Source organism: Rosa chinensis, chromosome 1 (genome assembly GCF_002994745.2).
Source record: "Rosa chinensis cultivar Old Blush chromosome 1, RchiOBHm-V2, whole genome shotgun sequence".
Taxonomy (NCBI): Eukaryota; Viridiplantae; Streptophyta; class Magnoliopsida; order Rosales; family Rosaceae; genus Rosa; species Rosa chinensis.
In genome coordinates, this window is record NC_037088.1 from 50,182,680 (window position 1) to 50,198,103 (window position 15,424).

At 39.3% G+C, this 15,424-nt stretch overlaps 1 pseudogene; it reads right to left on the reverse strand.

Annotated features, from left to right (window-relative positions):
- Positions 1-8,575: 8,575 nt before the first annotated feature.
- Positions 8,576-13,527, reverse strand: LOC112181828 (annotated as a pseudogene).
- Between the last annotated feature and the right edge of the window lie 1,897 nt (positions 13,528-15,424).

A 15,424-nucleotide genomic window follows, 5' to 3' on the forward strand; every position in this document is an offset into this window, starting at 1 on the left:
ACATAGTGGGAAAGCTGTGCTATTTGTAATGATGCTTCTTCGTAATAGAGTTATCTTTCCGGTATGTCACCGCTATGTCAAAGCAAATAGAGTAGCCATTCGTGCACTCTTTGCTAATTGGTGCTTGTTAGAATATATAGGTTTTGTGGAGAATTCTGGTATTATTTCAGGATGTTTTCTTTATGCTTATTGTAATTTGGGGTTCAAGCTCTACGTCCCCCCCCCCTCCCCGTATTCTGTAATTTCATTAATCAAGACTTGAGGGCAGCCGCACTAGCTCCATTTCAAAAAAAAAAAAAACCCCAATGAAAAACTTATGGTATATGTGTTTATAAGGTAAATAATAATAACAATAGATTAGACTGCATCCTTTATTTTAGCTATGTTATCATGGTGAATATTATGGTGAGAACATGCCACAAATCCATAAAACTCATTACTTTGCATGAGATATTGGGAAAAACTAGTTAATACATTGTTGCCTATCATTTTCCGTTACAATTCATTAGCGATGGCAAATGAAAAACCAACAGTAACAAATAAGGGTCTATTTCAGTACTAAGATGAAATATCTATCTCTATTACATCAGAAACAATAAGAACTTTTTTATAAAAGGATAAAAAACAATACTAAATTACTAAGTTAAATCTAATGTTGTGTGTTACATACACTAAAATGTATGAACAGTCTTGGTCTTGCATTTGATGTAATAAGGATCTTGGTTTTTCGTCCATGTACATTAATCTATTGGTACAATTTATGATTTACATTTCATAAATTCATAAAATCAAGCTAGCTTTTGCTTCTTAATTGTTGATGTGGCATATATGATGATGAACAAGTAGCCTGTGGGTACTAATGGATTCAAAAATCTGGATTTATACATGGAATATGTAGTGGGTCGAATCACAACTTTCAGTCTAAAGGCCAGGGATTTACAGAGTCGAATGGATGATAATGACCGTCTAACCAATCACCAATCTAAGAAAAAAGAAAATTATCTCTTATTTCAATCACCAACGTGAGAAGTTTCACACAATATATGCACACTATGATGATCCGAACAACAATGAGAAAAATTTGGTGTATGCAGTCTTTTAAGGAAAGCGTAGAACAGATAATATGGATTGTATCTTTGTTTAAGGGTCCGGTAGGGTAGGGTGACTAGGGTCTGTAGGGGAAAAAATCAAGTAGCTCATTCTCTAAGATTTTTACTCTATATATCCAAGCTGATTATGATATTCTTTTTTTATATATTCTTTTACTCAAATCATTATAAACACATTTGCAAGGTTTCTGGCCATTTTCCCATATGGGATTCACAATCTCAACATTTTTTTTTCATGTGAAATTGCACACAATATATACATGCATATTGTTAAATGAAATTGAACAAACAATGAAAAAAAAAAGACTTTCGTGTTTTAAAGGGTTAGTAGCGATAATATGGATATTGCATCCTTTATTTTGATCACATCAGACATAAAGTGAATGTAATTGTCCTCATAGGAATTTCTCATGAGATATTAGAAGAAACTAATTAGTTCTAAACTAAAAATTTAGTCTAGTTGTATATTCTATATGCCATATTTTTACATAGTATTGTTGCCGATTACTTCTCTGCATCCGTGGAGCTCTTAGGGTTTTCAGAAAAAAGTTTGGTGAAGTAACTTTCTTCTTGGCGGTTCTTGTCTTGTGGCACCCCAACACCCGTGAGAGTCAACGGCTTCACCAATGCTTGGGGGCTGCTACCGGACTGGTGTGTGGTAGGTTGGTGGTGGAGGACGTGATGTGGCTTGGATTTATGGGCGACCTATGTTTTGGGTGGTAGCGGTTGTGCTAGCCATGGTCTTGGTGTTTCATGCCGGATCAGGAGGCGGGATTGGTAATCTCCTGTATCAAATCTGGGCGGCGATGGTTATGGTTGGCGGGGTGTAGCTGTGCATGTGGATTTTGGGAGGTGGTTCGTTTGCAGAGGTTTGGGTGGTAGCAGTTTTGTTGCTTCTCAGGTTTGATAAAGAGTGCATCGGTACTGACGCAAATCCGGCAATGAATGATCTTGGTAGTATGGTGATAGTTCGTCTCGACAGATGTGTGGGTTCCGGTGGTATATATTTGTCTTTTAGTCCTGATTTTTTGGTTTAGTTTTTTGGGTTAATCTAACTAGTCCCTATTCTTTCGAGTTAGGGTTTTGGAGTCTTGGTATGGTAGTTTTGGAGTCTTGGTATGGTAGTTTTGTCGTGTCATTTCCAAAGATTCAATTTACCTTCTTGTGGTCAAAGTAATGAAGATAAACTCCTACACGCGGTCTGGTGGTTTTGGGTCATGGTATGTGTGCCAAGAAGAGGAGTTATAAAAATTTGGGGTTTTGTCCATTTATCCCATTTCCAAGGTTTTTTTTCCCACTTACCCCATTAAGTTTTTTTAATTCCCTCTTACCCAGTACACTCTAAGAGAGTTTTCCTTAATACCCCATTAAATTTTTTTTTTGTTTTTAATTTTTTTTAAATACAATTTTACCCCTCACCCCTTTGTTACTTAGAGAGAGAGAGAGAGAGAGAGAGAGAGAGAGAGAGTGGAAGAGAGAGAAACCATAGGAGACTTCGCCGGAGCCCGTCACCGGCCGAACCGGCCGACAGAATCCGGTCACCGGTCGCCGGATTCCGGCCAACTTTCGCCGGAATCCGGTCACCTGCTGCCGCCCACCGAAATTTGCTGAAAATCTCACCGGAAAGTTTTTTTGCCCCCAATAGACATCTATTGCCCCCTTATAGATGTCTATTGACCCCCAATAGACGTCTATTGCCCCGATAGTCTATTGTCCCCCAATAGACGACTATCAACCATGTATTGCCCCCAATAGACGACTATCAGCCATGTATTGCCCCCCAATAGACGTCTATTGCCCTCCAATAGATGTTTATTACCCCCTAATACCCATTTATTTATTAAAATTAGATAAATAAAACTTTGATTAACGAAAAAAAAAAGATGAGATTACATCAATTTAAAACGTCTACTGCCCTCCAATAGACGTCTATTGCCTCCCAATAGATCTTTAAGAGGCCTCTATTGCCCCAATAGAACCTTTTTTTTTTCTTTCTTTCTTTTCATTTTGGGCTTCTGAACCAATTTACAGCCAAAAAAAAAAAAATTGATTTGGGCACCCAGAGAAAAGCTCTGGGCACCAAATCGTGGTTCTCCTCCACCACCGGCATACCAGATCCATGTTCTCCTCTGCCACCGGCCTGTGTCGAGGCCGGAGAGCTTGGGTCGAGCACCAGAGGTCGAGCTCGAGCGCCAATTCCCGCCGGAGATGAGTTGCTGTTTTGATTTCGTGATCGGAGAAGCCAAGCAACCGGTGACTTCAGTCTTCAGCACGAACTCGCCGCCGGCAATGGATGGCTCGAACTCCGAGCTCGCTGCACGAACCAGAACTCCGACCTAGCTGCACGGAGGTGACGTTGTAGAACTCCGAGCTCGCTGCACGAACTCGCCGCCGGCTGTACGATCGATGGCACCGGCTGCACGAACTCGCCGCCGTCTTCTGGGCTGCACAAACTCTTCGCCGACTGCACGAGCGCCGGCTTCTGGGCTGCACGACTATTGCCGGATGAGAGAGAGAGAGAGAGAGGAGAGAGAGAGAGAGAGAGAATCAGATCGAAGAGGGGAGAGAGTCAGATCGAAGGGGAGAGAGGAGAGAGAGCTCGATGGCATATGGTGTAATTTATTAATTTGATTGAGGGTAAAGCTGTCTTTTTAATTTAAATTGGATAGTGGGGAATAAAAATATGTTGCTGGGATAAGTGGGATAACTTTGGCTCATTTTGAGGCTTTGGGTAAGGACCCTAAAAATTTTATCCACATGCACATACCATTAAAACGTTAGCATGAAATTGAACAACAATAAAAACATATACAGTAAAACAAAACTTGGTTGTTTGTCTTTCACAAGACGAAGAATAATAATTCCTTCATTCAGTTTGCTTGATAACATATTTTGAATCTCTAAATTTTGCTGCGGGAAAGTAGATAACATATATATCAACTATTTTACAAGATTACGAGTGTGTGTTCTTCGAAAGATTTTGGGACCGGAAAATTCGAAAATTGTGGGAAGTCACAGACGTTGATCGGAGAACATTGCCGGAATGAGAAGTTGGACTGGGAATAGAAAAGAAAATTTGGTAGATGTGTGAGAAACAGAGGATCAGTACAAAAAGTAAGTAAAACTTGTAAAATAAAAAAAGTTGTTTTATGGGGTTAGAGCACACTTTCGGTGGATAGAAATCAAGAATGCAGGCAACAGAGAATGGATCGATAGTAAACTTAACGAGTAGCTACTGATAATTCTGATGGTTCCCTTCGTACATTTATATTTCATCGAAAGCGTGTGGGCACTACTACTGATTCTGATGGTGTTTGATGGAGGTTATGGAAGAGATAGTAGATACTCTAGATTCACAACTTAAAAGGTGTGCTCCTGGTAGGGTGAACTTTGTGGTCATATCGACACTAGTTTGATAATATATATCAAAGCAATTGTATGTGTATAAATGGTCAAATTATCGTGAACAGATAAGAAAATCCAGGAAATGCTTTAACTACGTACTAAGCGAGGAATTGGTACTCGATCACCTTCCTCCTGGTCTTATAAAGAGGCGTCTCATCATGAGAGTCTCATGTTCTTCTCACCTGCTAGCAGTAATAGCTGGTCCTGGATGCTACTGAATGTGATCAGTTAAGCAGACTAAGAAAAGGCCGTTATTCGAATGAGGCGATCTGCAAAACTTTGAACGATTTTGAACTTAAATCCTCGATGATAGTAGTGATAAAATTCAGTAGGTTACAGCATCATAAGCCCCACTATTTTGTGCTCAGAGAGTTGTGTGGCCTTTACTTTCGTTATTCTAGCATATATCATTGCTTTGATCAGCAGTTGTGATGCCATCCCAAGCAGCATCCATTTCAGGTGCCACGATTGCTTGATGCTTCTCTTCCTTAACTGTGGCTCGTACTCTATCAAGAAATTTTCTCCTTCTGGAAGAAAATTAGTGGCTCGCATAGCTGCAAAAAAATGAAGACAGCCACAACTTGGACTCAGTCGGAACTTGGGATGAAAATTACCAGCGCTGAATAAAATCATCATCACATTGCCATGAATAAAATCATCACATCACCTTCATCAGAAACTTCACACAATACAGCAGTGAAAAAACGTTTGTGTTTCATTTTAAAGGATCAGAACTAATAATGGATAGTATAGATTGCATACTTATTTTGGTTTTGCTCAGAAAACTAGGTCTTTAGAGTTTCTTTTTATGAGATGTCAGAAGAGGGAAATTCTAGTGTAGTGGTGGGTATCTCATACCCACATTTACAAAAGTGAGAACAAATTTTGTTGTCAAAGTTGTAATTTGAGTCCTACTTTGTGTAATCTTAGTTCTAATAATGGTAATTACACCTCTTACGACATTTTACAAGTTTTTGAACAAATTCGTTGTCAATGTTGTAATCTTAGTTCTAATAATGGTAATTACACCTCTTACGACATTTTTACAAGCTTTTGAACAAATTCGTTGTCAATGTTGTAATTTTTGTTTAACTATATGTAAATAGTGTAAATGAATATGGTAACTTTTGTTCTCAATGTTGTAATTTTGGTTAAAATACTTGTAAATTTTTGTTCAAATAGTTGTAAATGAGGGTATCTCATACCCACCAATACACTAGCTTGTCTCGTCAGAAGAAACTAAATAATTCTAAACTAGAATGTTAGGTTTATGTTACCTTCAGCATGCAGCCTTCTCTTGCCACTATATATTTCTCCTTCCCAACCCATTGAAAATAGCATATCGAACTTTAGTTTTAGCAAATCAAACTCAAATTCTATGAGAACATGCCTTAAGTGGTTAGAAATGTTTTTTTTTTATTACAATTAAAAAAAAATTATATTACAACGTTCACTATGTTCCATGACTTTTTCACAACTGATTAATATAGAAGGAAAAGTCACTAGATTATTCTAGTACTGTTGTCGTGCCAGCCAATGACCCAAACGATTAAAGTGAGTTAGATATGGTCCTATGTACCATAAACAATGACTTAGAATAGAGATCAATGAGTTACCTCCTCATTATGTAGATAATGCTTTGTAATATTGTAAGATGAGAGCTTGAGTCGCAATACTATAATCCTTGGAATTCAAGTAAAATTTAGAATTAAGTTCACTATTTTTTGTGGGCTAGGCTGTTTTAAGAAAGGTGAGAATGAAGTAGCTGAACCCTCTACCATGATTGTATCCAAGTTAACTGTAAAAAGTAGAAAACTTAATTAGAGGCGATATAACCTCGTACGTACAGAAACTTGGTTTAAAAAGATGAACTAGTTGACAAAGGGAGATAAATGATTCCAAACTTCTTCGGCCTGAACATCAATCCCCAAATAGCTAGCGGTCTGCTAGGAAATTTTCCTCCTAAAGAATATAAGTAGCAATGGAGACGCTTCGGATCAGATTGGCCAACTAAATGATACCTTCGAACAAAACCTTAATAAGCCAGGGCACAACTGTTATGCCTATAATATTGTCAATCCAGTGCAATGCTTCACAAAGAGAAGCAGCCTCTGCAACTAGGCAGACGCAAAACCTAATTGTTTAGTACCAGCTACAAGTGGATGAAAATGCTGATCTCGAACTACAAAACCAGCCGCAGAAGAACCATTTGGATCATCAAAATTGAGTTCGGTATGAGGAGGATAAAGAAGCTCCCACTTAAATAGTTTTATCATTTCTCGCAAGTGAAATGGGGGTCAACACTACCCGGTATAAATTGCCAAACATAGCAGCAAGCAACCGCAAGGATTTGGTGGAAACTATAATGTTGCTAATTGTGCATTGTATGCCAAATTTGACTAATATGAGTTTTGAATGAACTAGCCGGTCAAGAAAAGATCTACACGTCCAGTGTAGAGGACTTATTTCCACACTGCCAATTAGTCTTAGCAAAAGGGTACATAAGGGGCCAACAGTTTCTTCAAAAGAGTTTAAAAAAGGACAATCAGCAGATAAAATATACAATCGAATGCATAATGCTGCACTCTTAAAGACTAAAGCATTACGAGTTAAAACGTTCAGTTTTACCATCCATATATGAACCAAGGCAATATTAAAGAAAATGGGAAGTTTAGAGCATGGAAAATAAAATTCCTTCAAAAATTGTGATTTACAAAGTCTTGCCAGAGTCACCCCACAGTAAGAGAAAGTGAAATAGAACGCGCCTCACGCGCGGAGACCAAAACAGAGAGTTCGAGCGTGTTCTCTCCCGGTCGAACGCCGGCGGGCCCCCTGCCGCTGCTTTCCGGTCCGGGAGGGGATGAGGATGGAGGCTAGCGGCGAGGCTCTATGGCGGGGATCTGGCTCAGGGATGGAGGTTGGCAGCTTCTACTTGGATCGGGGCGGAGATTCCAGATCGGTTTCGTCTCTTCGTCGATCGTGGGTGGGAGCTGGCACGGATTTCCGGCGTGGTGCGATCTGCCGGCGGGGCTCGATCTGCCGGTTGCTGCAGGTGTCTGGGCCAAGGCTGGTTTCTTGGCGGTGGTTGGGTTCTCGATTTCATGGAAGTGACGAGCTTCTCGGAGTTAGATCTCGGACGCCGGCCAGGATCTCGTGTGGTTGTCTTTGTGGTGTGTCGTTGCAGTTGTGGCGGCGGGGCAGTACAAGGTGGGAGGATGGCGGAGGGTGCAGGTACGGGCGGCTGCCATGGTGGATCGCGGTGAGGCCTTGGTGGATGGCGGCGCTGGAGTCATGTGGGAAGTGGTGGTTGGGCCGGTCTTTGTTGTTTGGGCCTGGCTATCTGGGCCTCCTTTTGTTGTTAGTTTTGTTTTCTGCAGTGTTACTTTTACTGTTGTTTGTTGTGTAGTTGTCTTCCGCAGTTTGGGAGCAATAAGTCCCTGCATTCGTGGTGTAGGGCTAGTCGGGCCTTGTGCCTGTGGGTGCACTCATTGTGCCTTGTCTGCTCTAGGGTGGCAGCGAGTTCCTTGCTTTGTCAAATGGTCGCTGCCTCCTAGTGGCAGGATGAAACTTGGTGCCACTGGAGGTATTTTCCGGTGGCAACATGATAGGAAAGCTGTGAGAATGGTTTTTATGCTTGGCTGTATTAGATTTGCAGATCCAGTCTTCTTTCCGTTGTGTCACTGTTGGGAAGCAAATAGAACCGTCAGGAGCGTGTTCTTTGCTAGTTGGTGCGATTTTGAATACAATTGTTTAGTAGAGTCTGTTGATAGTTGTTCGGGATGTACTCTAGGTGTCTATTGTAATCTGGGGTTTAGGCTCTTTGTCCCCCCTTGTATTCGACGGTTTCATTTATGAAGGCTTGAGGGCAGCCGCACCGGCCCTTGTTTCAAAAAAAAAAAAAAAAAAAGTCTTGCCAGAGTCACCTGTTAGTAGATGGTGATATGTCTGTTAACAATCCAGTAAAAACTCTACAAGCTACTCCTACCAGACCAAAAACAGAAAACCAAGTCGAGTGTCTGCTATTTAAGTAGTCTCAGTAGGCAAACTTTCACCATTTTTTCAGCAAAATTTGCCTGAATCAGCAGTCCAATCATTTAGGTTGCAGAAGGTAGGAGGCCCAGATATCATCTGCAGGAGGTGGAGGTTGCACCCAGTGTCCTGGTATCCGGCTGCACCATACATAGCAGGAGCATAAAGTTATGTGTCATTTATCAGAATTAAGCAAGTTATTAGCTATCTAAGCCTATCTTAATTGCTGATGTAGAACATCATAACAAAAACAGGTAGCCTCTGGGAAGCCTTTTGCCCTAATATGGTTCTGATGGTGTATGGTGGAGCAGGTAAATTGAGAACATAAGTGTAAAGACCAGGCACTATTTGTTATTGGAGGTAAAAATTGTAGTCATGTCAACACTGGTTTGATGGCATCGAAGTAATGTGGTAAAAATGGTAACATTAAAGTGGACAAATAGGAAAAACAGAATGGCTTCAACTAATAAGAAATGAATTGGTACTCACCTTCCTCCTGGTCTTATATAGGCATCCCATGTTCTTCTCACCTGCAAGCAATAAGTCGTGATTATAATTCAAGAACAGACGAGATGCTAGTAAATGTGAATAGTTAAAGACTTAAGAAAGCCTTTATCTGAAGGGGGTAATCTACAAACTTGGAAGTATTCCACATATATTTACCTCAATAAGGGTGCCCATATCAGTATTGCTGCCATGATAATAGTGATAAAATTCCATAGTTTGCCACAGCATCATAAGCTCCACTGTAACCCTCTCCCTGTAGAACTTGTTTTCCAGATTCCTTGTTAGTGACTGCAGTAGAGTTGCCTTCATTAGTGCTTGGAATTGTCGGGCCTTTACTTTCCTTACTCTCGCCTTTAGCACTGCTTTGATTAATAGAGTCAGGTCTGAAATTCTCGGTTGTTTTCCTCGATTGCTCAGCAGTTGCAATGGCATCCCTAGCAGCATCCATGTCAGCTGCCAAGATTGCTTGATGCTCCTCCTCCTCAACTGCAGCTCGTACTCTTTTAAGAAATTTATCATCCTCTTCTGGGAGAAAATGTCCTGCATATAGACAAAAACAACCACAAGTTAGACTTAGCAGGATGATGAGGAGGACTAAAGTCTAAAATATTTGGCTGTGGCTGAACATAGAGACAGAAAAAGAGGTACATAAACACCATATCACTATACTCATCAACAATTTAAACAGCTTGAAAGATGTCGTGCCAAGAGGCATTCTAAGATGATGATACATGATAACAGGATTTTATTGCTAACATAGACATGACAGCACAAACAAGATAGCAGCCCATAAAAATCCAAAAGAGAACAAACCTTGTTTCTTCATTTTTTCAATCCTGATGGAGCGCAACTCTTGCAATTTCTCAACAATCAATACTGTCTCAAGCTGAAATATGAACATGGAACTCAATTGTCTGCTTGACATTTTTTAACGTTAAAAACGAAACACACACATCATGTTGGTTAAAACTCTTACCTCGGATTCTAGTCTCTTTCTCTCTTCCTTTGCTTTAAGGCTTGCTATTTTCTTCATGTCTTCCATCTGCAATCGCATATGCCATGCTTACATTACTAAGAAAAAGACACAAACAATATAGCAGCTTAAGAGAAACACTTCAATACCTTGCGTTTGGCAATATCCTTTGCAATTTCCCTAGCTCTCCATTCATCAGCTTCTCGATCAGCTTCATCAAACCCTTCATGTTCCTTCATTTAACCATACCAAAAGCAAAATAAACAAACCAAGATAAGCACTTAAACATCCCAACTTAATGTAAAGAGGGGAGAGACCAAACCAACCCACCTTTGCAAACATCTCCGCAATGCTCTTCCTCTTTCTTTTCCTCCATTGTTTTTCCTCTTGGACTTGCATATCTTATTGGATAATTGGACAGCCGCAGATTTTTCCTCCCAGGGACACATTTTGTGCGTGATCACTCTAAACGGTTCATGCTCAACTCGTAGTTTAGCCATTAAAGAGTTTGCAGCTTCCACTGATTGCAACACTTGGGCCTCCAAATCAATCTTCCTATCTTTCAAAAACTCAGAAAACCCGCTGACAGAAGCATCATCAGACCCCTTACCATCTCTGATCAACATCAGCATCTCAAGCTCTTTCTGCCTATAAATCCAACCACAATGTTAATGAAGTTTCCAAAGAACTTCAAATTGGAATTCAACAGTTCAGAAACTCACATTGCTTTTGCAAGACCAGGAGTGTCCTGCAAATTCTTCAGCTGATCACACACATTTGCTGTCTCCCAGAAAGTGCTCGTGACCGGAGGGTTGGGGGGCACATAGGAGCGTTGGGAGGCATCATTGGAGGGATAGGCGGCAACATTCGAGGCCATGGAGGTGGAGGTGCCATAGGTTGGTATGGATTTGGATTCATGGCTACCAAACTGTGAGTTGCGAATACAAATTCCATTCTTCTATTTATCTGCAAAGTGAAAATAGCATATGATTTGCATCCCAAACACGAATTGGCATTCAAAGTTCCAGGTCAGCTTATGCGAAATTGTTACATCACACAAACTTCCTGGAATGAGAAATCAATAAAACAATGCTTTTGGGGTCCAGTTCAACCATGCAGAAATCAAAATATTACCTGCAATAACTTTCCACCAGCAGCAAAAGATCGCAAACCAATGGAATCCTACAACAAGCAACCAAAACTTCAATATCACCAAAGCAGATCATAAGGAACATGTCTGAAAAATAGGCAACATTTTGAATCCAAAAGAAAAGAACCGAGTCCTTGCATACTGACCTTGCTTCTGATTACAATAAGGAACTGAGCTGCAGGATCTCTTTTTGTTACATTTGATATGGTATCTAGGAACCAACCACCACCTTTAACTCTTTGCCTTGCGACATGAAGACCGGGGATATCTCTTGCATATAGAGCTACAACATAGCCATCCTTTAACAGTTCACCAGGCTTTCCACTCAGCCTCTTTCTAGATTTTAGAAGCTGGTCAGAAGACGACTCTTGCATTGATTCTATAGGTGTTTTCCTACTTCTTGAGTCTTCAGGGTAAGCAAACCGAGAACTGGAACTTAACGCTTGATCTGTACCACTCATAGTCGTATCTTCCTCCCGCTGCGAGGTACTTTCTTTTGCTAGTGAAGGTTCATCTAATTTCTTCTGTGATTTCTGATGTGTGCGCCTCTTTTTGGCTTTCTTAACTCATCTACTTCGTCTTCCATCAGAACCGAGTAGTTGAATTTTGAGACAAACCCGAACCTTGCTGGCTAGGAGACTCCTTGGATTGATTGGTTTCTTTATTCAGGGAGCTTTCAGGACTTGCATGACTAACATCAGTTAATTGCTGAATGAGGGTTAGCTGTAAGGGATTTTTTTGCTCCAGTTTAGCAGTGTTCATTTTCATCACCTATTTCACTATCCTCCTCGTCCTCATCTGATACAACATTTTTTGGAACAACCCCATCAAAGAAGAATGTCTGCAATACGGATATTGCTTTCTCCCTTATCTCCAACCATACTTCTTCGCTATAATCTGCATTGTACGGAAGTATTAACACATTGGGCATCTCCTTTTCCTGAATTTAACCAATGACAATATAAGTCTTAGGAACACCCTGGTATATCACTTTATACTCCACACTTCTATCATTCAGATATGGGTAGCCACTTTACAGTAAGGAAGAAAAAAAAAATAGCATCACAAATCACATAAACACAACCATAAAAGGTATTTCTTCCCATCCCCTCCCCGTTTCAATGGGCATATGCCCATAAGTTGTCACGTGTCAACAACACCACCAAACCCAATAATTAGGCAACAGGGCAACATCATCAAGGACACATTGTTGATAAGAATGGTAAACTTTAAAGTTAGGCAACAGGGCAAGGTTAGAATGAAAACCATGCAAAAGGTCAAGGGATTGGAGAAACTTAAACATCAGTTGAGACATGCTTATAGGATTATTAATGCATGGATTCAAACAATTATCATAGTGTGAAAACAGAACATGATTTAGAGATTTGGTAAAGGGTATACAGAACGTGATAATCATGTCTATCTCTCTGCTCCTTTGGCAGAAGAAAAAATCTGAGATCAGAAATGAGACAGCAATACACTCACTCACTCACTTGATAAGAAATTGTTTTCTTTTTGCTAACTAGAAAGGCCTGACCTTTTTACAAGACAAGAAACAGGAGACAATTCCTTCAAAGGAGCAAAACAGGTACTATAAAGGGAGACTGAAAAGCATACTCAATCAGTCAACTACAAATACTTTCCAAGAAATTGACACAACCTACGGTAACAAGCCCATAACCCATAACTAGTTAACATACCCATGCTTCCATCCATTGCGGCCCTTCAGCACCATCCAAAGCACACCCAGCTACCCGTGTTTACAAAACAATCAAAAGCTGTTTCACAAAACAATCATCCAACAGCTACCCGTGTTTACAAGAAATGCTCCTGCACAAGAGGACCCATAATTATTCTATGCTAAAAACAGAACAAAACAAAAAACAAAAAAGAAGAAAGAACCAAATATGTTCCTTAAACAAGGACCAAGATGGAAGATAAATATACCAGCCTTTACGTGCTGTAAAGATTCAGCATTCAGATTCTGAATTGTTTCATTTGTCAGAGCACAATGAAGTGAAATGAGGTCACTCGCAGCAAGTAAGTCATTTAGAGTATCCATCTTTCGGGCAGCAGAAGGAAAGCCATAAGACCTACTCACTTTTCCATTCACCTGATTGAATGCGTTTAAACAGAAACATCAATAGAAAATGCAAAAGGGGTTTGAAACTTGAACTAAGCTAACATAGATATCAACAAACCTCTAGCGGTGATCGGAGCGGTGATCGGAGCGGCGTCGGCGGATGGAGAAGTGGGGAGTGGGGGATTGGAATTGAAATTCGGTAGATCTGAGAGGGAAGGAGACAGGGGAAGACGGAGGTGGTGGTGGAATTTTAGTAAATTAAATATAATAAATAAATAAAACTTGGAATTTAAAAAATAAATAAATAAAATAAATTGGTTCTAGAGGACACGTTATGGGACCAATGGCATTATATTGATATACTCACAAGTCACATTGTCACCAATAAATTTGTACCTTTCATCATGGAAAAAACATAAACCTGTACCTTTTCCTTGTAATACAAAGCAAAGGTGAAGATAATGCAAGGAATTGGGGAAAGGGTAAGAAATTTTTGAGGAATGGTCAAGATGAGAAGGTAAACTGAACAGTCAAATTTTGTGAAGTTTCTATCTAGAGATTGTTTTGATGAAAATATAAGTAGATTCGAATGATGTAGATATTTGGTTATTATTTCTATATTTGTTCTTGTTTTTCGTGAGCGCGTGCAGAACTTGAAGGTAAATATAAGATTTATGAGTAGTGAATTGTCATGACTCGTAACTTATAACGTAAAATTTTGTTTTTGTTATATGAGTGTACATGTTTTTAAATGTAACTTATCTTTAATCAATGTAAGAAAAATATCATAATTTTTTTTTGGTCTGAAGAAAAAGATCATAATGGCATCTTATTTTTGCTCATTAGTTTGTCACTATTTATTTTTTAAAATTTTTTTTGGGTTTGAGCTCATAAGGTTGTCATGGACAATACTGCTTTCGAGAAATTTCTCACAATATATATGCGCTCATATTGTTAACATGAAATAAACCCCAATATATATGTGCTCATATTATTATTTACTTTTAGTATGCTATGGCTCTCTGCCAGTAATAATTCCCTATCACTTTTGGTTAGGGTGAAGTGGGCTTTGTCCAGGTATGCACATTCTGTGTGCCTTGTTTGGCCTAGCGAGGCGGCGAGTTATTTACTTGATCAAATGGACGCAACCTCTTAATGGCAGGATGAAATTGAGTATTGCCGGATTTATTTCAATGAGGCAACATAGTGGGAAAGCTGTGCTATTTGTAATTATGCTTCTTCGTAATAGAGTTATCTTTCCGGTATGTCACCGCTATGTCAAAGCAAATAGAGAAGTCATTCATGCACTCTTTGCTAATTAGTGCTTGTTAGAATATATAGGTTTTGTGGAGAATTCAGGTATTATTTCATGATGTTCTCTTATATTGTAATTTAGGGTTCAGGCTCTACGTTCCCCCCCCCCCCCCCGAAAAACTTATGGTATATGTGTTTATAAGGTAAATAATTATAAGAATAGATTAGACTGCATCCTTTATTTTAGCTATGTTATCATGGTGAATATTATGGTGAGAACATGCCACAAATCCATAAAACTCATTACTTTGCATGAGATATTGGGAAAAACTAGTTAATACATTGTTGCCTATCATTTTCCGTTACAATTCATTATCGATGGCAAATGAAAAACCAACAGTAACAAATAAGGGTCTATTTCAGTACTAAGATGAACTATCTATCTCAATTACATCAGAAACAATAAGAACTTTTTTATAAAAGGATCAAAAACAATACTAAATTACTATAAGTTAAATCTAATGTTGTGTGTTACATACGCTAAAATGTATGAACAATCTTGGTCTTGCATTTGATGTAATAAGGATCTTGGTTTTTCGTCCATGTACATTAATCTATTGGTACAATTTATGATTTACATTTCATAAATTCATAAAATCAAGCTAGCTTTTGCTTCTTAATTGTTGATGTGGCATATATGATGATGAACAAGTAGCCTGTGGGTACTAATGGATTCAAAAATCTGGATTTATATATGGAATATGTAGTGGGTCGAATCACAACTTTAAGTCTAAAGGCCAGGGATTCAGAGAGTCGAATGGATGATAATGACCGTCTAAACTATTTGGCTGTAGCTCAAAATTGGACGGTTATACAATGTAATTGAGTTTTGACCAATCACCAATCTAAGAAAA